This window comes from Lutra lutra, chromosome 1, assembly GCF_902655055.1.
Source record: "Lutra lutra chromosome 1, mLutLut1.2, whole genome shotgun sequence".
In the NCBI taxonomy this organism is placed as follows: Eukaryota; Metazoa; Chordata; class Mammalia; order Carnivora; family Mustelidae; genus Lutra; species Lutra lutra.
The window spans coordinates 178,655,994-178,680,551 of NC_062278.1; the positions used below are offsets into that span (position 1 = coordinate 178,655,994).

At 37.8% G+C, this 24,558-nt stretch overlaps 1 protein-coding gene across 5 annotated transcripts in view; it reads right to left on the reverse strand.

The window, feature by feature from the left end:
- The window catches only part of CNTN4 (contactin 4), a 963,126-nt gene that overhangs the window by 722,840 nt on the left and 215,728 nt on the right, over positions 1-24,558 (reverse strand). Inside the window, exon 3 of one of the 5 annotated variants that reach the window (XM_047746442.1) lies at positions 17,356-17,417. The exons of the other annotated variants lie outside the window; for them this stretch is intronic. The gene's annotated coding sequence lies outside the window, so the exon portion shown is untranslated. The remainder of the gene's footprint in view (positions 1-17,355; positions 17,418-24,558) is intronic. 5 annotated transcript variants of the gene reach the window in all.

A 24,558-nucleotide genomic window follows, 5' to 3' on the forward strand; every position in this document is an offset into this window, starting at 1 on the left:
AAGGTGACTGTTATTGTATATTGTCTCTGTCTTTCTGATCTACTTCTTTTAGGGTCTCTCTTTGCTTAGAGGACCCCTTTCAATATTTCCTGTAGCTGGATTGGTATTTGCAAATTCTTTCAGTTTTTGTTTGTCCTGGAAGCTTTTAATCTCTCCTTCTATTTTCAATGATAGCCTAGCTGGATATAGTATTCTTGGCTGCATGTTTTTCTCGTTTAGTACTCTGAATATATCATGCCAGCTCTTTCTGGCCTGCCAGGTCTCTGTGGATAAATCTGCTGCCAATCTAATATTTTTACCATTGTACGTTACAGACTTCTTTTCCCGGGCTGCTTTCAGGATCTTCTCTTTGTCACTAAGACTTGTAAATTTTACTATTAGGTGACGGGGTGTGGACCTATTCTTATTGATCTTGAGGGGGGTTCTCTGAACCTCCTGGATTTTGATGCTTGTTCCCTTTGCCATATTGGGGAAATTCTCTCCAGTAATTCTCTCCAATATACCTTCTGCTCCCCTCTCTGTTTCCTCTTCTTCTGGAATCCCAATTATTCTAATGTTGTTTCGTCTTATGGTGTCACTTATCTCTCGAATTCTCCCCTCGTGATCCAGTAGCTGTTTGTCCCTCTTTTGCTCAGCTTCTTTATTCTCTGTCATTTGGTCCTCTATATCGCTAATTCTTTCTTCTGCCTCATTTATCCTAGCCGTCAGAGCCTCCATTTTTGTTTGCACCTCATTAATAGCTTTTTTGATTTCAACTTGGTTAGATTTTAGTTCTTTCATTTCTCCAGAAAGGGCTTTTATGTCTCCCGAGAGGGTTTCTCTAATATCTTCCATGCCTTTTTCGAGCCCGGCTAGAACCTTGAGAATCGTCATTCTGAACTCTGGATCTGACATATTACCAATGTCTGTATTGATTAGGTCCCTAGCCTTTGGTACTGCCTGTTATTCTTTTTTTTGTGGTGAATTTTTCTGCCTTGTCATTTTGTCCAGATAAGAGTATATGAAGGAGCAAGTAAAATACTAAAAGGGTGGCAAGAATCCCAGGAAAATATGCTTTAGCCAAATCAGAAGAGATCCCAAATCGTGGGGGGGGGGGGGGGAGAAAGGGGATAAAAAGAGGTTCAGAAAGAAAGAAAAAAATTAAAAAAAGAAAACCAATAAAGAAAAAGTATAAAAAGGAAAAAAAAATATATATATATATATATATATATATATTAAACTAGTTAAAAATGTTAAAAAAGTAAAGGGTAAAAGTTAAAAAAAATTTAGCAGAAAAAGAAAAAAAAATTGAAAAAGGAAAGAAAAAAAAATTAATTTAACTGCAAGATTAAAGAATCATGGGGAGAAAGCCATGAGTTCCGTGCTTTGCTTTCTCCTCCTCTGCAATTCTGCCGCTCTCCTTGGTATTGAAACTACACTCCTTGGTAGGTGAACTTGGTCCTGGCTGGGTTTCCCGTTGATCTTCTGGGGGAGGGGCCTGTTGTAGTGATTCTTAAGCGTCTTTGCCCCAGGCGGAGTTGCACCACCCTTACCTGGGGCCGGGCTGAGTAATCCGCTCGGGTTTGCTTTCGGGAGCTTTTGTTCCCTGAGCGATTTCCGCTTTCCGTAGAGTTCCGGACGGCGGGAGTGAAGATGGCGGCCTCCCAGTCTCCGGCATGGAGGAGCTGAGAGCCCGGGGCCCCACTCCTCAGTGCGCCCCCAGAGAACAGCGCCCTATGACTCCCGCCACCCTGGCCTCTGGCCGCGCTCCGAGCTGACCGAGCCTGCGACCGGTTCAAGTAACCCCGAGCTGAGAGTCACTCCTCGGCTTTGTCTCTGTAGCCAGCTTCCCCGTTCTGATACCTGTGAGCTCTGCGACACTCAGACACTCCCGATCCTTCTGTGACCCTGCGGGACCTGAGGCCACGCTGACCCCGCCTGGGCTTCACCCCGCTTAAGCCTCTGGAGCGATGTCCCTCAGCGGAACAGACTTTTAAAAGTCCCGATTTTGTGCTCCGTTGCTCCGCCGCTCGCCAGGAGGGCCCCTCCCCCCGCAGTCTATCTTCCCGTCGCTTTGGATTCACTTCTCCGCCAGTCCTACCTTTCAGAAAGTGGTTGATTTTCTGTTTCTAGAGTTGCTGTTCTTCTTCTCTTCGATCTCCCGTTGGATTTGTAGATGTTTGTAATCTTTAGATAAGCTATCTAGCTGATCTCCCGCTACCTGAAGTAGTCTCAGCCTGCTACTTCTCCGCCATCTTGACTCCTAATGAGAAGTTCTTGATTTTATAATTAGGAATTACTTACTTTCCACTGGAAAAAAAAATGTTGAACAGCCATATTCTTACCAGGGGGAAAGTGAATTAGTTAAAACTTTTCATCTTAAATGCAGCCAGCACACTCAAGAGATGAATAAGGTAGGTAGATACACAATACCATTCCTTATAAAGGGATAAAGATACATGCATTGTTCTTGGCTACTTTTGCCCTGTTTTATGCAGGGAAAGAAACTGTGCATCCATTAGAGGCAATAGAGTAACAGCCTCCTCTGAACAAGAACATGAGGAAAGGCTTTCATTTTATTCACTTTCTTTAAGTTCTGTTTCCTTATGCATAAAAAGAGACTAATAATTATGTTTCTACCTTACATTGTTTTTGTGAGGGCAGAATGAGATAATCCATGCAAAGAACAGTGCCCAGTTTATAATATGCACAAAATATTTAATTATCTTTTAAAATTACTGAAAATTTATTAAATTTTCCAATGTTAAATCTATACAATTTATCTGCTATTATAACACCCTTTAAATTATGGTTAATGTTTAGTTGTGGCTTTTATTATAAACTCCAGAAAGTCACATGTAGGAGTAGACAGAAAATTAATGCATGAATAAATGGCTGAATCTCCCTGTGTTCAGAATGATTGGGTCTATGAGTTTTGAACATATCAGCTGGTGTCAACAGAAATGCATTGTTTTTATTACAAAACAAAGAAATCAGAAATCCACTAATGACTGCACAGCTTCTTGGTTAAATGCAAATAGAAAGAGACAGCAGCTGGCAAATCCTGGGTCAAAAAGGATTTTTACTCTGGAGAACAGAAGTCCTGATCTAGACCCTTGCCAAATACCTCAGAAGTAAAAAGTGTATTAAATCTTATTCAGAACAAAACAATCTTTTCCAAGTGACAGTTAAGAGTATGAAAATTGTCCTAATTAAAATGCTAAACACACACACACACACACACACACACACACAAAAACAAAACAAAACAAAAAAACCAAATGAGGCATTCCTAATTCTTTCAGTTCTCACAGACATTGGAAGCAAGATAAGGAGGGAAGACAGTGGTCTCATCACTTTAGCAAACTTTTTCCCTTTCATTAGGGTCAGACCTGTGTCTACCTAATAATACACATGTACAAGATCACTGTCAGCTACAAGTGTCCTATAATTGTAATCATCCTTCATATCATGCCTTTAAATAATCAGTAGATAACAAATGGACTCTAAAATCAGATCTGAAGCTAACCTTTGCCATCTACCTTCTACAAGAACTCAAGCAAGTTATTTAATCTCTTACAGTCTCAGTTTCCCAACCTAAAAATCAGCAACAGTATTGCAAGGTTCTAGTAAATAAAAAGATGAGAGAATGCATGACAACTATCTGGTCTTTAAAAGGTATTTAATAAATGAAACCAAAATTATTGCATTCTTTGAACATGAAAGGAAGACATGAGGTAAGAGGGGAAAAATTCATTTACTGTCTATATTCTAGAGGCATATTTAAGGGGATTTCCTTACATCCATCCTAATTAACTTAAATTATCAATGGCATTTTCCATCACTGAATTGGTGAGTACTTCTTTTTCAGGGGTGTTTACTTCTTTCACAGATTTTAAAACCCAATCTGAATTTTCTGTGAGAGGTAAAGGTCACAGAGTTATTAAATTACCCATGTTTATTTCCTAACTTTCCTTTAGCTTCACTTGATATTAATTTAGTATTAACATCCAGGTTATTAAACTAATACTAAGCTAGAGATTACATTTAAATACATTTTTCAGTGGGAAGTGGGATGCACTTATCATGCTGTCTAGCTACAAGCAAACAAATGGTCATTTGATTCTTTTATCATTATCCCAACGAATAATATCAACCACAGAGATCACTAATGGGTTTCCCCCATGCACTCAAAGTAAACAACAATACAACATGATACATAACAAGCTTTAGAGTTATTAAGAGATAATCATATCCTTGGGACTTTCACTGGGCATAATAAGTGGCACTGCTAGAATATGATTATCTCTCGATAACAAGGGTCCCTGCAGCTTTCACAAAGTGAGAAAAAAAAGTCATTACTGTAGGGAAAATGTGTATTTATTTTACTGAAACATAAAGCTGACAATTTAAACTAATGAATAGTGGCTCTCCCTGAGATGACAGTATTACACAGTGTAGGAGGTTTCATATCAAGGTTACACAAGCACTGTCACCTTGAAGATTCTGGCTTGAAGAGCCATATTCTAGAAGACTAATTTCTGGGGTCTTTTTTTTTTTTTTTTTAAAGATTTTATTTATTTATTTTGACAGAGAGAGATCACAAGCAGGCAGAGAGTCAGGCAGAGAGAGAGGAGGAAGCAGGCTCCCTGCTGAGCAGAGAGCCCGATGCGGGACTCGATCCCAGGACTCCGAGATCATGACCTGAGCCGAAGGCAGCGGCTTAACCCACTGAGCCACCCAGGCGCCCTAATTTCTGGGGTCTTGACTACAAAGTAAACAAGACTGGAAGATGCTTAAGAGCCTAGAGTTCTATGCATCTATTTAAGACAGAGAGAGGACTGAGAACAGCAATGGGAATGGCTTATGCTGCTTATCAGTTGCAAGGTTAGAAAAGTGATATTCTGAGCTTCACAAGTTGTCCTGATGTAACATAATTAGGGCAGCTCACTTGAGGGGCTCTAGACAGATGGTCCAGTCGACATGAGGTCCCAAGACGAAAGCCAGTGACATCAAAATAGGAAATAGTGGTACAAAGATTTAGAAATAGAAGAGCAGAAGAAAGAAAGGGGCATGCATCTTTCACACCACTCTCTAGGATATGAAAAAAGTTTATACATGAGAAGAGAGTTTTACTTAAGAGTTTAATCATCAAGGGGTGCCTGGGTGGCTCAGTCCATTAAGTGTTTAACTGTTGATTTCGACTCAGGTCATGATTTCAGGGTTGTGAGATTGAGGCCCATATTGGGCTCCACTCTACTCACCTAAAATTACTCAGAATGGTGGTAGTTTCTGATCTAACTCACAAGAAATAGATAAAAGCTACACCTCATGTCTCTTTTTATTAATCGATAAAATGGGTAAATTAAAACCTTCCTCCAAATTACTGAGAAAATTAAATATTGAGTTTAAAAGCACCATGTAGGGACACATGGGTGGCTCAGTGGGTTGAGCGTCTGCCTTCGGCTCAGGTCATGATCTCAGGGTCCTGGGATTGAGTCCCACTTTGGGCTCCTTGCTCAGTGGAAAGCCTGCTGCTCCCCCTGCTTGTGCTCTCTCTCTCTCTGATGAATAAATAAATGAAATCTTAAAAAAAAAAAAAAAAAAAAGGAATGATCGTGTTTAAAAAAATAAAAAAATTGGGGCGCCTGGGTGGCTCAGTGGGTTAAGCCGCTGCCTTCGGCTCAGGTCATGATCTCCGAGTCCTGGGATCGAGCCCCACATCGGGCTCTCTGCTCAGTGGGGAGCCTGCTTCCTCCTCTCTCTGCCTGCCTCTCTGCCTGCTTGTGATCTCTCTGTCAAATAAATAAATAAAATCTTTAAAAAATAAAAATAAAAGCACCATGTAATGATAAAATGCTCTATATTTATCTATATTTGTCTCTATATTACTGATATTTGGAGAGATTACTTTCATTAACCTTAAAATGAGATAAGAATGCATCATTTCTCAAAGGGTCTGCAAGTGATACAACTTAATTTTATTTGTAAGAGATAATGCTAGTAGAAAATACATAATAGTTATTTTGTTGTAATATGCTTGGAAATGCAAGCTTGGTATTGTGGCTCATAAGACATTATCCTAAAAAAAAAAAAATCTGAAGTCTTAAAATGTGTGTAAAGGTATGAATTTTAGGAGATTACAAAACAACCAGAGAGTCCATTCTCAAAATCAGTGATTGTCAACTGGAGGCAATTTTTTGGCAAAGTCTGGAAACATTTTTGGCTGTACAGATAGGGGAGGGGGGTGAGGCTGGTTTGCCACTGACACCTAGTGAACAGATGACAGGAATGCTTGCTAAATATAGGGTCTATTTTACACTTAACTCTATTTGCACTTAACTCATAATTTGAATGATCTCCATCAGTAGGTGTTCATATGTACAATTCAGGTTTGTGAAAAACTACTTCATCTGCCTCTACATCCTAGGGATAGAGATAGAAGATAATTCACTTCAAATTATTGAGCCCATATACAAATGTGGGATTCTTAGTCCCTTAAATTTCCATTAAGGAAAATTATCAGGTTTGGCTAAATTCAATTCTGTCTTTCCCATTGGGAAAACATAGGGGAAATGTCAAAGTGTTGGCAATGTGCAAAGCCAGAAAATGAAATTTTCCAGGGTTCACCATTATCACAAAAACTTGGAACAGCTATAATGACAACCTGTCACTCTGCATTTCCAAGACATATATTATGCCAGTGCTTGACATTCCACAACAGCCCAATATGTCACATTATGTGACATGATATAAAAATATATTGGACACTTAGAATTTGATATTTCCTATAAGTGCATGCTCTTTATCTGAGTTTCACCAATTCAGGGAAAGGAAATACCTACATTTCTGCACAGCAAATGGAAGACAAATGAAATGATGCATAAATCACAGCAAGTAACTGTAGAATGACAGAATCCAGATATTTTCACATGGGTAATTTCATATACCCTAACAAGAAATACAGCATAGAGTAGAGATTGAGAGTCCAGAATCTGGCTTTCAAAACTCAAATCTCCATATCCTACTTCAGTAACCTTCAGCACATTACTCACTTCCCTCCCCACCGTACTTTCTTCATGTACTAAATGAACGTACTAATCCTATTTTCTTCTTTGGGCTATTGTGAGAATTATATACATGAACATTGACCAAATGCTCAATACACAGTTAAGGGTATTAAATGTACTTTTTAATAAAAATAGACACTCCGAGTTCTTTATATTTAAATAACTTTTCCCACATATCACTGGTTCCTTTTCTTGAGCCTATTGTTCTGCACTGTCCTGTTCTCATAAGCTGCACTGGACCTCATTCCCGGAGTCCACTGTGTAACTGTTCAATTTGTTGAGCGGGAAGTAAATACACAGTGCATACCTATATGCAATAAAGGATATAATGGAGTGCAGGGTAACGGAAACAATGTCTGGAGGTCTAAGGGGCTTTCAGTCTGGTTCCTCAAAGGCAGAAAATATGTTCATGGCCATAGACATCTACAAACAGATACCCCTTGTTTCTTGAAAGTTCATATTATGCTAATTCACTATTGGGAAAGACCTACATTAGCAGAGTACATGAATCTGAAAAGGATTTTCATTTTTATTAAAAAAAAAGACAGCAAGAAGCACAAATATTGTTCAGTATTCATTCTGTATTATGTAGTTATAAAGGCAGTGCACACACTGAACACACCACCAAGCTCGTTCCCAGGAACTACACTCCGCATCAAGCCATGGCAGTTTTGACACAGAACTGTGTCTAAGAGCATTTGTGCTTTACTTTGATTTATTTTGGGCAATTTTTTTAAAGTTTGATTTGTCAGAGAGAGAGAGAGAGAGCACGCACAAGCAGGGGGAACAGGAGGCAGAGGAAGAGGGAGAAGCAGGCTCCCTATGGAGCAGGGAGCCTGACACATGGCTCGATCCAAGGACCCTGAGATCATGACCTGAGCCAAAGGTAGACACAGGAATCCCTATTTTGGGCATCTTAAAGAGATGTGTCCTAAGCTATTGGAGAAGTCTGAAAGAGGTTATTTTTGGGGTCTGAGAATGTTCAAAAATTTTCTATATAAACTAATGGTAATTGTTTTTTGCCTTATGCCATTAGAGCTATGAAAGCTTTCATAGAAACACTCAACTTTCAGAAAGCAGGGGAAACTCATAATGGAAACTGTGGTAAGGGCTCCGAAGTGTAATTTCAATTCAAAAAATAGGGAACAGAGGGTCACAGTTTTCAGAAATGTGGTGCTAAAAATTCTGGTGGTACATATTATTATTTTTATTTTCTGAACATTTAAAATCTATGTGTACTTATGTTTGTATAAATATATATTTTTGCATTTATTTTCCACTTATAGCACATTTTCTTCTATTTCTATTATTGATATGAATGTTCTTCATATGTACAATTACTTAAAAATTCACTAGATTTATAAAAAATGGTAATAGAAAATATGTACCAATGTTAAGAAATATGATCATAGTATATAAATGTCCAGAATTGGTAGAGAACTGATATATAAAAAGAAAAAGCGAAATTCTGTATGAATAGTTAGGTCTAAGAGTCCAGAATTTGGGGGGAGGGCAGCTTACAAACATCACTCTTACTTTTTACTAGAAACATCTATTTATTCTGGTTCTCTGGAGGAGGATTACTAGTTCCCACCACCATAGTTGAGAACATGCAGTCTTTCCCAGATCCACTGCTGGATCATGCTTTTCTTTAAAGAGAGAAGTCCTCATTACATAGTGACACATTTTGGAAGGGAAACATAACACAACGTAAAATACAAAGCATGACTTGATTTTCTTCCCCAAAGAGGAAGAGACTGGCTGATGTAAAAAAGTCAAGTGCCTCCTGAACAATGGCCACTGAACCTGAGAACAAATCTGAAAGGTCAGTATGTGTTTACAATATCATTGAATATATTTTTATTACCATGAAGAATGAAATAGCAACAAAACAGCATAAAGGAGATGAAAGAAACAGTATTTTACAACTTACAGAGTTGAACTACACACACAATAATTTCCAGGATTGATTTCCTGTCTACTTTTGAAGCAAATAGCCATCAATTTGGAAATCCATGCACAAGTATGCGAAGAATGTAAACATTTCCTACTCAGCGGGAAATTTCTTTAGCTTTCTTGAAAGAAATTTAATGCTACACACACACACACACACACACACACACACACACACACACACACTTATACTGAGGATTGCATATTCATATCAACTTGAAATTTCCCTAGTTCACTATAAATCAGTTATGGCTTAAATGAACTCCAGGGTAGGTAGGCACTGCGACATTTGAAATACTTCAAAAAATCATATTGATGTCCTACACCTTCATAGGTAGAAAACTGTTCTGTGTATAGTCCAAATCCAAGAAAGTCTGGTGAATTGGTAAGAAATGGCCACTGAGTTAGAGAAATGTCAGTTCAAACCTAACTACCGCATTTATTCCTTTATGACCAGAAGCAAAGCGTTCTCTCTTAGCTTCAAACTCTACATTTATAAAATGGAGGCCAGGATACCTTCATTGCCCAGGGCCAAGCACTTAGTACTAGTTCAAAAATGGTGGCAGCCACTTCTATTCTTGCTTCAACTGAAACCTCACTGCTTCATTCTCTCCTCATAACGGAATAAGTCACCTGATGAAAAGAGTTGTCAGACTAAGATTATAGAAATTACTGCTCAATTTCTCCTCATAGTGGGTACACGCAAAAGTATATTTCCTTAATGATTTGCTTAATTCCCTAAAATAAATATTTCTTTTCACCCTGAACCATTATAATTTTCACACACACACACACACACAGACACGCACACACAAAATTAGCTCAAACACCATAGGAAACGTTCCACATTTCTTGATAGTACACTTCTGTTAGGAAAAAAATAACACTTCCAACTATGCATTTTTAGTTCTAAAGTATACAAATGTATTATGTTATTAAATTATACATATAATTAAATATAAGCAATTATTTAAGATGATATAAAATACTTAAGTTCTCATCTGTCCCCAAATCTTAAATGGATATACTTGGCTATGTCTCAACATTCATCTCACCATCAGTAAGTCACTTTTTGTAAAGAAACACCTAAATACAGGAAAAATTGAAAACTTCCAATTTTGGTCTTTTTAGAGTAATGGGTATTACACTTATTTTAACCTTGTAAACTACTGTAAAACTTAAAAAAAAATGAAGAAACTGATTTCGGACTTTGAGCAACAGACAGCACAAAGCTGTGATCATTTAGAGAAAGGACACACATGAGATGAGCTCCTAGTTTATCCCAACTTTATTTCTGTGGGCACTTTCCAGATCACAGGAAATGGAAGTGAAGCCCAAACTGAGAGCAGTGGTCTCACTGGGTAAAAACAAAGATTAGAGTTCAGGGCTATCTGCAGTGTGGACTTTACAGGGTGAGATAATGAAAAGGAGGGTGCTGTCTAAAGAATGATCTGTAGACCTCTGCATAGAGGTCCACTTGAGTCATTGGCTGAACACTAAATTGCAGGGCCCAGAGGAGTTTCTCAAGGCCTGGCAGAGAATGGCCACTAATGGAATTGAGAATAGATTCCATGGCTATCCCAGGGCTGGAAATGTTGGAGTTCCAAAAGCTATAGTGGAAAATACTTTGTGAACAATCCACGTATTCAATGGAGGCCATAAAAAGGTACACTCTTAAATTTCTTAGACAGAATGGGGGTCTACTAATATTTACCATTTTAAGATTTAAAAATGAAACTTTCAAAAATACTTATTCATTTAACAATGATAGTAAATCCAATACACATTAAGATAAATAGCACATCTTAAGGAGGAAAAGTGCATTATCTGAAACAAAAAAATAGAGATCAGTGTACACGTGTTACACATTTGCAAATTGTTTAAAGGTTTGGCTCAGGGGCTCCTGGGTGGCTCAGTTGGTTAAGCATCTGCCTTAGGCTCAGGTCATGATCCCAGAGTCCTGAGAATCGAGCCCTCCATAGGGTTTCCTGCTCAGTGGGGAGTCTGCTTCTCATTCTCTCTCTATCTCCATGCTCTCTCTCTCTCTCCCTCTCAAATAAATAAATAAAATCTTAAAAAAAAGAGGGGGGGTTGGCTCAATAGAAGATAATTTGATCCCTCTATTTGTCTCTGTGTTTAGTCTTACATGATATCACATGTCATATAGCCTCTGGAAAAGTCCACAAACACTTGTAAGAAACTGAGACAAAGACAAATCTCAGTATTCTGAAAAAAAGCTTCAAAATGATGATCACCTGAAAATCTTGGTCATGTCCCCAGGGTTCCCTGAACCAGACTCTAAGAATACTAACAGGATACCTTGGAAGTAGAAAGGATACCTCCGAGAGATTAAAAGAGTTGGAAAATATATGTGAGCACAATTTGGGAAAATATTTTCATAAAGAAAGCTCAGCACAATTTTCTTTTCAAAGGATTTCTGATTTGTATGAGAATCATTCCTTGTGATTCTGTTTTCAGACCTGCAGAATTGGTGAAGGAGGGAAGAGTAGAGAGGGATTCATTGATCTAGGCTGGTCAAACCCACTGTAAAAGTGCCTGAATCAAGAGGACACCTAGCTGCAAGCAGACCCAAATGCGTATTTCCTGAGTTTTAATCTACGGACTCAGGAAAGGTGGGTCCTCTACTTTTGGGGGTATCCTCAAGGTTCTCAGGAGCCACCTATCTCTGTCCCAGAAAAAAAAATCAAGAAAAGTCAAGGTTAAAGAGAAACAGCTCAATGAGAGTACAGTTGAAACCTCTGGACACAACTCTGCCTAAGGTAAATCCTTGGATTTGTCAAATATACAGTTAAAAGTGACAAAAAGGAGTCTTGATAGTACCCAGAAATAAAACCACATTCCTGCTCCAAATAAAGAAACCCATACCTTAAGTTAGCTTCTTAGGCTTTTGACTAACCAGAAAGCAGTATAATTTTCATTAAGTTCATGCCTCACAGAACACAAACAGGTTGTTCAGTGTAAAATAGGAGTTTCTCTCTACCTTAAAAGAAGCAATGCTGGGTGGCTTGGTCAGTGGAGCATGTGGATCTTGATATCAGGGTTGTGAATTTGAACTTCATGTTAGGCATAGAGCTTACTTAAGAAAAATAAAATCTTAAAAAAAAAAAAGGAAGCAATGTCATGGGAAAAATATTTGTCTATTTTCTCCATCATTCCTCTCCTCTCACCCCACATTCTACTCTGAAAATCTAAGCTGTCTGTGCCAGACCAAAGCCATGACCCTGGAATTTCGTACCATACTCTAGACAATGCTTCTCAGCTGGGAGTGGTTATGCCACTCCCACACCAGAGGATACTTCACTGTACCTGGAGACATTATTTTACTCACAGAGTGTGTGTTACTGGTATCTAGAGCCCAGGGATGTGGCTAAATGTCCTACATTGAACAGAATAGGTTCCATAACAAAGGATTATCCACTCTAAAATGTCCATAGCGCTGAGACTAAAAAGTACATTGCAAGAAAATAATCTTGGTTTAGGAATTATTTTCCACCATTATCACCCTCTGCCATCAGCATAAACACAAAGCCACCTGCAGGAAGCAGCACAGTGCCAACACTGGCTGCCTAACTTGCTTACAACAAGCCCAACACCATTGCGCTGTGGCAGGACTGCCCTTCTCAGTCAAGCATGCTTTAGTCCCAGTGCAGTGGACCCATTCTCCCAGAAGACCAGCACAAACCTCTACCACACCACTTTCTCAACCAGAGAGTGATGCAGGGCCTCAGTTCTAGAAGAGTTGGTATCAGGTATCAGAGCACATATATTTAAAATTTGCCACATTCACACCATATACTCTTTCTGATCACAATGCTATGAAAACAGAGGTCAACCACAAGAAAAAAAAAATTGTAAAGACCACAAACACAGGGCAGTTAAACAACATGCTACTATATTATATGTTGAATGGGTCAACCAGGAAATCAAGGAAGAAATAAAAATATACTTGGAAACAAATACTAATGAAAACACAATGGTCCAAAACCTTTGGGATGCAGCAAAAAGTGGTCATAAGAGGGAAGTATATAGGGCACCTGGGTGGCTGTTTGTTAAATGTCTGCCTTCAGTTCAGGTCATGATACCTGGGGTCCTGCATTGGGGAATCTGCTTCTCCCTGCTTCTCCCTCTCCTTCCAGCCCTTTCTCCGCTCATACTCTTTCTCTCTCTCTCTCTCTCTCTCAAAACAAATAAATAAAATCTTTAAAGGGGAGAGGGACGCCTGGGTGGCTCAGCTGGTTAAGCATCTGCCTTCAACTCAGATCATGATCCTGGGGTCCTGGGATTGAGTCCTGCATTGGGCTCCCTGCTCTGCAGAGAATCTGTTTCTCCCTCTGCCACTCCCCCAACTTGTTCTCTCAATCTCTCTCTTTCTCTCCTTATCTCTCAAATAAATAAATAAAATCGTAAAGAGAGAGAGAGAGAAAGAGAAGGAAGTACATAGCAATTCAGGTCTACCTAAGGAAGCAGGAAAAATCTCAAATAAGTTAACCTTACACCTAAAGAAACTAGAAAAAGAACAACAAAAAAACCTAAAGCCAGCAAAAGAAGGGAAATAAATAATAGAGATTAGAGCAAGAATAAGTAATATAAAAACTAGAAAAACAATAGAATAGATCAATGAAACCAGGAGATAGTTCTTTGAAAAGAATCAGTAAAATTGATAAACCTATAGCCAGACTCATCAAAAAAAAAAAAAAAAAACCAACCCACCCAAAACCTAAATAAATAAAATCAAAACTGAGAAAGGACAAATAACAACCAATACACAAAAATATACAATTATAAGAGAATGTTATGAAAAACTATATGCCAATAAATTGGACAACCTGGAGCAATGTAAGGTAAATTTCTAGTAACATACAAACTACCAAAACTGAAACAGGAATAGAAAACTTGAACAGACTGATAACCAACAAAAATTGAATCAGTAATCAAAAAACTCCCAGCAAACAAAAGTCTTAGGCCAGATGGCCTCATAGGATAATTCTATCAGACATTTAAAGAAGAATACCTATTCTTCTCAAACAATTCAAAAAGTAGAAAATAATGGAAAACTTCCAAATTACCCTGTTGTCCTAGCAACAGCAATAAGACAAAAAAGAAATAAAAGGCATCCAAATTGGCAAGGAAGAAGTAAAATCTCATTATTTGATGACACTCTATAGGAAACCCAGAAGACTCCACCAAAAAAAAAAAAAAAAAAAAAAAAAAAAAGTGCCAGAAGTGATACACGAATACAGCAAAGTCTCAGGATACAAAATCAATGTACAGAAAATCTGTTGCATTTCTATGCACCAATAATGAAGCACCAGAAAGAGAAATTAAGGAATCAATCACATTTATAATTCCACCAAATCAGTAAGATACCTATGAATAAACTTAAGCAAAGAGGTGAAACATTTGTACTCTGAAAAGTACTAAATCCCGATGAAAGAAATTGAAGATAACACAAAGAGATGGGAAGAGATCCATTCTCATGGACTGGAAGAACAAATATTCTTAAAATGTCTATATCACCTAAAGCAATCTGCACATTTAATGCAATCTCTCTGAAAATACCACCAGCACTTTTCAGAGCCAGAATAAACTTGAAATTTGTATGGAACCACAGAGGACCCTGAATAGCTAAAGCAGTTGGGGTGGGGGGAGGGGTGGGAAGCAAAGCTAAAGGCATCACAGTTACAAACTTCAAGTTATATTACAAACTGTAGTGAGCAGAACAGTATAGTACGGACACAAAAATAGACACAGAGACCAAACTAACAGAAAAGAAAACCTAGAAATAAACCCACCATTATATGGTCAATTAATCCCCCAAAAGCAGGAAAGAATATCCAATGGGAAAAGACATTGTCTTCAATAAATGGTGGAGGATAGCTGAACAATTACATGCAAAAGAAGAAACCGGATCTTTTTAACAACAAAGACAAAAATAAATTCAAACTGGATTAAAGATCGAAAAGTGAGACCTGAAACCATAAAAATCCTATAGAAGAACATGGCAGCCATCTCTTCAAAATAGGCCATACACACCTCTTTCTAGATATGTCTCCTGAAACAAGGAAAACAAAAGCAAAAATAAAAAACTGGTACTACATAAAAATAGAAAGCTTCTATACAATGAAGGAAACAACCAGCAAAACTAAAAGGCAGCCTACATGGGAATGGGAAAAAATATTTGCTAATGACAAATCCAATAAAGGTTTAGTACCCAAAATATGTAAAGAAATGGTACAACTCGGGGCGCCTGGGTGGCTCAGCAGGTTAAAGCCTCTGCCTTCGGCTCAGGTCATGATCTCAGGGTCCTGGGATCAAGCCCCACATCAGGCTCTCTGCTCAGCAGGGAGCTTGCTTCCCTTCCTCTCTCTGCCTGCCTCTCTGCCTGCCTGTCATCTCTGTCTGTCAAATAAATAAATAAAATCTTAAAAAAAAAAAAAAAAAGAAATGGTACAACTCAATACCTAAAAATGAAATAATTCAATTAAAAATAGGCAGAAGACATGAATAGGCATTTTTTCAAAGAAGACATACAGATGGCCAACAGAAACATGAAAAAATACTTAACATCAATGATCATCAGGGAAATACAAATTGAAACTACAGTGAGATATCATCTCACACCTGTCAGGATGGCTAAAATTAACAATAGAAGAAGCAACGGGTATTAGCGAGGATATGGAGAAAGGGGAACCCTCTTAGGGCATTGGAGGGAAGGCATACTGGTGCAGTCACTCTGGAAAACAGTATGAAAGTCCCTCAACAAGTTAAAAAATAGAACTATCCTATGATCCAGAATTTTAGGATCTAGGAATTAATCAAAAAATACAAAAGTACTGGGACACCAAAGTGGCTCAGTTGGTTAAGCATCTGCCTTGAGCTCAGGTCATGATCCCATTGTCCCAGGATCAAGTCCTACATCCGGCTCCTTGATCAGGAGGGAGCCTGCTTCTCCCTCTGCCTGCTGCTTCTTTTGCTTGTACTCTCTCTCTCTCTCTGACAAAATACAAAAATAATAATTCAAAGAGTTACATGCATTGTGATATTTACAGCAGCAGCAGCTACAATAACCAAATTATGGAAACAGGCCAAGTGTTCAGTGAGTGTCTAGTGACTGATGAATGGATAAAGAAGAGGTGATACATATACAGACACACATACAATGGAATATTTCTCAGCCATAAAAATGAATGAAATCTAGCCATTTGCAAGGACATGGATGGAGCTAGAGAGTATTATGCTAAGCAAAATAAGTCAGAGAAAGACAAATACCATGTGATTTCACTCATATGTAGAATTTGAGGAACAAAACATGAGCAAAAGGGAAAAACAGAGAGAGAGAGAGAGAAACCAAGAAACAGACTCTTAACTACAAAGAACAAACTGATCATTACCAGAGGGGAGAGCAGTCGGGATAGGTTAAACAGGTGATAAGGATCAAATAGTACACTTGTGATTAGCACCAGGTGTTGTATGGAAGTGCTGAATCACTGTATTGTACGCCTGATACTAGTATTACACTGTATGTTAACTAACTGGAATTTAAATAAAAACTTAAAAATAGTCATTTTCCATTTTCATAGGGTAGCACTCTCTGGATTGCCAATGTACTACTTAGGTTTCTGAAAACACTCCCGCAATATTATAAGCCCAACACAAAACTTTACTATTTCCCAAAGCGCTTATATTAATATTGTATTATTCACACTTGAAAGTAATTTAATTTGAGTCAAAGCACTAAAGTAGCCCACATGAGAGTATACACAGATACATGAGCATGCACTTGCTTGCTTATTCAAATCAGAATTGTAATGCCATAGCTGCTTTGACCACAGTGTATCAGAGAAAAGGGGGTAAAAAGAGCAAAGAAAGGAAAAGAAAGAGGGAAGGAAAGAGGGAAGGAAGGAAGGAGGGGAAAAGAGGGAGGGAGGGAGGAAGAAAATCAAACAATCAAAGAAACTTAATTTAATGGGTGGACTATTTGTTTAGCTCCAAAACATGTTCATTTGATTTGAGGCGCACCCTGACTGCAAAAAGAGTAAGTAATGATTTCAACTTAGGAGCTCTGAGAGATAGAAGAAAAAGAGACATCTAAATGTCTCTGTGCACAGAATTAATAGAACTTGAAGCAGAATGCAAAATGGCACTTTATGGAATTGACCTGGGCTTTCATTGACCAGGTTCCATGAATCTCCATGAGGCCATGGCATGCATGTAAAGACATTCACCCATATTCAAGCTTTCATTCACTTCCCCTTTCCTGTCTGACTTTCTCTCCCCATGCCATTTACAATCTATGCTCCAGAGACAACCTAATGGGGCTTGATTTTGTTACCTGGGCCAGCATTCCTATAGAAGACTTCATCCTGTAATCCTCATCTTTCCAGTGGTGCATGTCTATGAAATTAAAATGGAAGAGACTGATTCCTCAGGTATGTGCTTGCTGTTATTGACAGTCATTCCAGATCAGTCCCTTCGAGGCAAGACAGCTCTTGCACGAAAAATACCTTTGCTTATCATAAGCTGAGGCTCTGTGCCACTGAGATGGCAATTTTGGACCCATATGACAGCAGCCAGAGATGAGCTAGAGTGCTCAGGAGAGTGAACTTCAGCAATCCTATGGTCTTCCATTAATCTGAAATCCACTAATCTGAAAGTTCCATTTTTTCTCCGTTTTAAAGCTCTGATCCCATTACGATACTTCATAATATGCAACTAGTTACTCCTTAAAAGAAAGACGTTGCTGGCAGCATATTGCAGACAATTAGAGTTTTAGTATTTCAAATTCTAAATTTTAGTTCCATTTAAAAATTTTATAGTACATTTTCATTGTGGTAAAATATATTTAAAGTAAAATTTCACATTTCAACTATTTTTAAATGTACAATTCAGCAGCTTATGTACATTCACAATTTTGTGCAAACATCACCACCATCCATCTCCAGAACGTTTTTATCATTCCCAACACAAATGCTACACTCATTAAAAAATAACTCTCCACTCCCTGGTAACCTCAATTCTGTTTTCTGTTGTTATGAATTTGATTATTCTAAGTACCTCTTAAAAGCAGAATTTTATATTAGTACTTGTCCTTTTATGTATGGCTTACTTCACTAGATTTTTTAAGGTTCACCCATGTTTCAGCACATATCAGAATTTCACTCCTTTTTAAGGCTTAATAATATGTCATTATATGTATACATTGTATTTCATTTATCCATCTATTGATGAGCACATCGGTTGTTTTCACTGTTTGGCTATTGTGAGTAATGCTGCTATGAATACTAGTATACAAGTATTTGAGTCCCTGCTTTCAATTTACAACTTGAGTCATTTTTTGCTCATTTAAAAATCACTGCCTGAAAACCATAACTTGTTATAAAATAAAGTAATATAATAGACATTTTCCATGTGATTTTATGTGACTTTGTGGCATAGGTAGATAAAATTGTTATAAATACGAACATAGCTACTTAGGGCACTCAAGTTACTTTTTGAAGCATACAAAACAAATCAGGACAAGTGTTGGTAATACTCTTTCTATCCTGTATGTGGAACTCCCAAAATACATTGTCCCTACTACAGATCATGAACATGGATTTTGTATAAACAACTATGACTCTATTTCAAAGTAGCTCCCTGTCTTGAAGTTAAAATCAAGATCAAATCATGTCACTATGTATCATAAGACCCTTGTCTCTATTACAACACAAACAGCCAGGTGATAGACTAGAACAAGACATAAATAATTCTGAAGTTAATGTGACCAGGAACGTCCTTCTTATCCAAGTCAATGCATTATTTCACTGGTTTCACAAATGGAAAACTGATATTACATTGAATAGAACCAATACTAGAGAAACTAGCTCTGACAAGGCTAAGTAAAGAAAAAGAGACTATTTAATGTTGATGTGAATAAAAAGTAACAAAATAGTGGTACTGCGAACACAGGTTGTTAAAAATTATAATTGCATGCCAAAAAGTAAAATTCTATAAACCTTATTTTAATAGAGCACTTCTCATTTAAACAATTGCACAACTCCACATTTTTTAGATGTTTAGGGAGTCTCAGTCACACTGGGAAGATTATTAAACTCTCGTGGCAGTTCTGTGAAAACAGGTTGTTATTATTTCCATGTAAATCTAAATAAACTAAGAGTTTTAAATAACTCTCATGGGGGTACACTGCACATAAATGGTGGAGAAGAACTTTGAACTCCTATCTATAGGACTCCTGAATTGAAGCTTTTTATGGCTATGCTATCTAGAATTGTTCCAAGCCACACTTCACAACTGGGACAATGCTTCAAACAAATACGTGTTTATGACGGAGTTAAGAATTAATGTGCCTTGCGAATTAAAATGGGTCCCCTTAGAGCTATAAAGTGGAGACTGCTCAGCCAGCTTTTGACAGTGCCCAAACTACCTGGTATTTCTCCATCCTGAGAATTTAGCAACCTAACATGGCTCCACATGGATTCACCTACCATTTCATTTAGACCTCTCCCCTGAAATTCTAATGTTGGCTCTTTTGGCCAACATTTGTAATCTTAGGAATTTAGGAATGAAGCCATATGAATGAATGAAGCCATATCTAGAGTGTTATAAAGAAAGTTTCACTGTTACCACTGTAATTATTCTTAATTACAACTGCTGTTTCCTTTAAGACAAGCAAACTTAGCATTTATGCTATTCACTTACAGAAAAAGAGTGATAATAATCCATAAAGAAATTATCAACCAAATGTAGACTCATGTGTTTCTTTTTACTCTGCACTGTCATTAATAATTTTAGAAGTCAGCAGTGTGGTTCTGAGTTCACATTGATATTTGCTTCAGGATAATTTATGACAGACCAAAGTGGCATAAGCAACTAGAACACTAGTCATTATTAACATGGTAAATTAAAATGGAATACTGACTGATGTCTTGTGTAAAATTAATGTGCCATTAACCTTAACTGTGCCAATAAAGTTACATTATGAAAGTCAACTACAAGAACAGTTATTCACCTGGGATACACAGCAAATGTACATTAAATCTATGTTAATATGGAAGGTACACGTGAAAAGGAAAAAGTAAATGAAATCAACTATTAAAACCCAGGTTGAAATCCAAGTCACAAATTTGGGCACATAAGGTTTATTAGCTTAGCATTCTCTATGCAATTATACTGCCTTTTTTTTTTTTTGAATAATCTGTATTATTTTATCTAGCAGTTTTGATTAAAGTTTCTTTTTATATACACTATTAACACATCTTACAAACTTTGTCAGAGAGCAGAGTTTAGAGCTTGAAAAATAACAAGAAATAATTAAGTTCTACCTTCACGTTCTATACATGAGGAAACAAAGATCTAGGGATGCTGAGTACAGATTGAGGCACAGAGCCTCAGTCTAACTCTTACTCCCAAACTGTATTTCCTGTAACCTGCTGGATTTTTCATTCCAGCTCATTTCTTGTTGCCAAGGAATCTTCTTCTATTCTTTGAGTCTAACAGATTGTAGAAGACCGACATGTTAAGTAAGTAAAACACGGGTAATAATACTTAATATATGGATTTATTGTATTAGATGAACAAACTGCTCTTGAGATCTTACCTGAAATTGTAAAATGTTATAAAATTATTTTATTATTAATATAAATGAAGGGCTTGAAAAAGCTGAACTTCAAGACATCACTTTTGCAAACCTTCTCTTAAGAAGGCTCTTCTCGGGGCGCCTGGGTGGCTCAGTGGGTTAAGGCATCTGCCTTCAGCTCGGGTCATGATCTCAGGGTCCCGGGATCAAGCCCCACATCAGGCTCTCTGCTCGGCGGGGAGCCTGCTTCACCCTCTCTCTGTCTCTGTCTGCCTCTCTGCCTACTTGTGATTTCTGTCAAATAAATAAAAAATTTTTTTAAAAATCTTAAAAAGAAAAAAAAGAAGGCTCTTCTCTCTGAAGAAGCCAAAAACTATATAAGCTTTCAGTGAAGAGAAATGTATTTTCTAGGCACACCTCATCCGACTTATTAGCTTTCATTCTTCCCTATACCTGGATATCTAAAATAATAATATTTCTCTCATACGATATGTGTTAATATTAAGTTATATTTAATATAATTACATAATTTATATATATTATACCTAATATTTGGACAAAGCTTAAAACATAGTATACATTTAATAAATACTGAGAAATATTAATTTACTTTCTTCTTCCATTTTCAATCTCCTCTCCTTAATAGATATAATGAAATAAAAAATTTTAAAAAGTACTAACAGGCAGTGACATATTTGGATTGACAAAATTATTTTATTACAGTAGAAATTACTCGATAAGCCTCTCCATAACATAAGCAAACAATATAAAGATACAAAAGAAAATCTGTTCCTTGAGATGATACAACCTACCCCTAAGCATTCTCAATTAAAATAGAGTACCTATGGTCAGAGCACCTGGGTTTCTCCAGTTAAGCATCTGCCTTCGGCTCAGGTTATGATCCCAGGGTCCTGGGATGGAGCCCAGTATGAGGCTTTCTGCTCAGCAAGGAGTCTGCTTCTCTCTCTGCCTAACCCCCTTCAGCTTGTGCTCTCTCGCGCTCACGCACGCTCTTGCACTCTTGCACTCTCTCTCAAATAAATAAAGTCCTTTAAAAATAAAAATTAAAAAAAAAAACAGAATACCTATGGCTCTCACACAGTAGGAAACAAATGTGAAAAATCTGGATTAATCTTAGAAATGTTTCAATGGGGAAGAAAATAGTCATCCCTCTAAGGGAGAAGAATTCTGATGTGTTAAATGACACTTGCTGTATCCTGGCATTTTTGACAATTCCTGATGGAGGCAGGGTTGAGCTCTTCCAGTGTAAGCCATCTTTCTGATTAAAATACTTCCAATACTAATTATTTCCAGCACATTCTATAGCCTTCCCTTTAGAAGAATATAGTGAAGGATCTATTCACATGTTGACACATCAATATCCTCAAGCACTCACTTTAAACATATCAGGTCACTTCATCTAAGACTCATATTTAAAAAATTTTTGACTTAAATCTAAAAAAATAAAAAACGAGGAACATGAAGTCAAAAGACTAAGTTCTCTCCAATGAGTCTGAGAAAACATACCAAAGACATCTATCCTTGGGGTGCCTGGGTGGCTCAGTGGGTTAAAGCCTCTGCGTTCAGCTCAGGTCATGATCCCAGGGTCCTGGGATCGAGCCCCGCATTGGACTCTCTGCTCAGCAGGGACCCTGCTTCCCTTCTCCTCTCTCTGCCTGCCTCTCTGCCTACTTGTGATCTCTGTCAAATAAATAATAAAATCTTAAAAAAAAAAAGACATCTATCCCGTTGATTCAAAAGTTAAGGTAACACTTTGAAACAATCTTCATCTTCTCAGAGAAAAAGTTATTCCAGCTGTCTGGGCCACATGTTCTGGGTGTTAGCACATCCTTCCTTTTAAAGAAATTACTAGCATGCTGTGTTTGGTTTACTGTCTCTTATCTTGCATTTTACAAACTGTATCAAAGCATGGTGTATAACAGCTCCAATTTCTTTCACAGCAGTTACACCATAAGAGAAAAACTGACAGATTAAGTAGAAGAAAGCCTCTAAAGTTACTGGAAACTCTGACTGCGCATTAGAACAGAATAGTCGACAAAAGAATACTCGTAAAGAAACAGCTCTGTGATCCGCCACACCATTAATGGGTGCGTACAATAATGTGCTTGAAGACTTGTATGTGAGAGGGAGAGGTACAATCCCGGGAATGACAGATAACGTCTACAACTGTGCTCAGAAACTCTTCTGGGTGAGAATAAAGATCTGGAGTTCAAATGTTCCTATTAATTTTTCTGGGTATTTTGGTTATTATTTTGATGAATCTCTGGTTGCCAGTTCTTCTAAAAAATAAACATATCTGGTCTTTACATAAATTAATGAGGTTAAGCTAAACACAACTCCAACCACTTCACAAACCAGTACCACTGTTAAAAGAGTTTAGAAATACAGTTTATCTTCTTTATGATAATCTGTCAGGTTTAGATTCAGTGCGCAGTGCTACTCCTCATGTTTATACAGAAACTTACAGTGTGCTTGAGAAATATTTGCCATGTGGTCCATACAACCACACCAGGAAACAGGTAGACATGATATTACAACACCTTTTTTAGAGATGAATGACCTAGAGTTCTCATAGTTTGAATATGGTGCCTAAGGGCAGATGTAATTAGGAAGATGATAGTGTGCCTATTTATGGGATGAAAAGAAGGCATGCAAGAGAGGGAAATATACTGAAAATCAGAGGAAGATATGCACTGGATCAAACTCAATTTGGATGCTTTTTTTTCTTTCAGTTACTTATTTTAAAACTTTGCATCAATATGTGTTTAAAAGATAATCATGGATAAATTAAACCTTTGAAGAGGCAACTTCTGGGCACTTGGGTGGCTCAGCTGGTTAAGCAACTGCCTTCAGCTCAGGTCATGATTCCAGGGTTCTGGGATGGACCCCCACATTGGGCTTCCCCTGCTCAGTGGGGAGCCTGCTTCTCCCTTTCCCTCTCCCTGCCACTCTCCCTGCTTGTGCTCTGTCAAATAAATAAATGAAATCTTTTAAAAGTAAAAGAGGCTTAACTCAGCCACCCAGACGCCCTAAATGAATAAAATCTTAGAGAAAAAAAAAAAAAAGGCAACTTCTATGTACACATTATTAAGAAGATGTGACATGATATGTAGTGTTTTATGCCTTATTTATAAATGAAGTGGTTAAACATGACCTCCCCATAGACCATGTCCCTGCTTTGTAGTATTCCCTGAGGAAAAGTGCTCTCAGGATATTATCAATCCAAGTGTTAATGTGTTTATTAGAAAAATTTAAACTAGCCTCTGCCTTCGGCTCAGGTCATGATCCCAGAGTCCTGGGATCAAGCCCCACATCGGCCTTTCTGATTAGCAGGAAGCCTGCTTCCCCCTCTCTCTCTGTCTGCCTCTCTGCCTACTTGTGATCTCTGTCTGTCAAATAAATAAATAAAATCTTTAAAAAAAAAAAAAAGAAAGAAAATCTTAAACTATTGCTAACCCTCATTTTAGAATTTTTCTTCCTGCAGTTAGTCTAATTTGAAATCCAATGATTTTTGTTATTGTTGTTTTTAAGATTTTATTTATTTATTTTTGTGAGAGAGAGAGAGTGCACACTCACAAGCTGGGGGATGGGGGGGCAGAGAGCAAAGCAGACTCCCAACTGACCAGGGAGCCCAATGGAGCACTTGACACTGGGACCCTGGGATCATAATCTAAGCCCAAGGCAGATGCTTAACTGACTGAGCCACTGAGATGCCCTGAAATTCCACAGTTTATGTAAGACAGGTATGGAGGAGGAGAGGCCCCAAATATATGCTGAAAAGAGATGACCTTTTCCAATCCAAATTTGAATAAGATAAAACCAGAGAGGGAGATAAACCATAAGAGACTCTTAACTACAGGGGACACACTGAGGATTGCTGGACGGGAGGTGGGTGGAGGGATGGGGTAACTGGGTGATGGGCATTAAGGAGGGCACGTG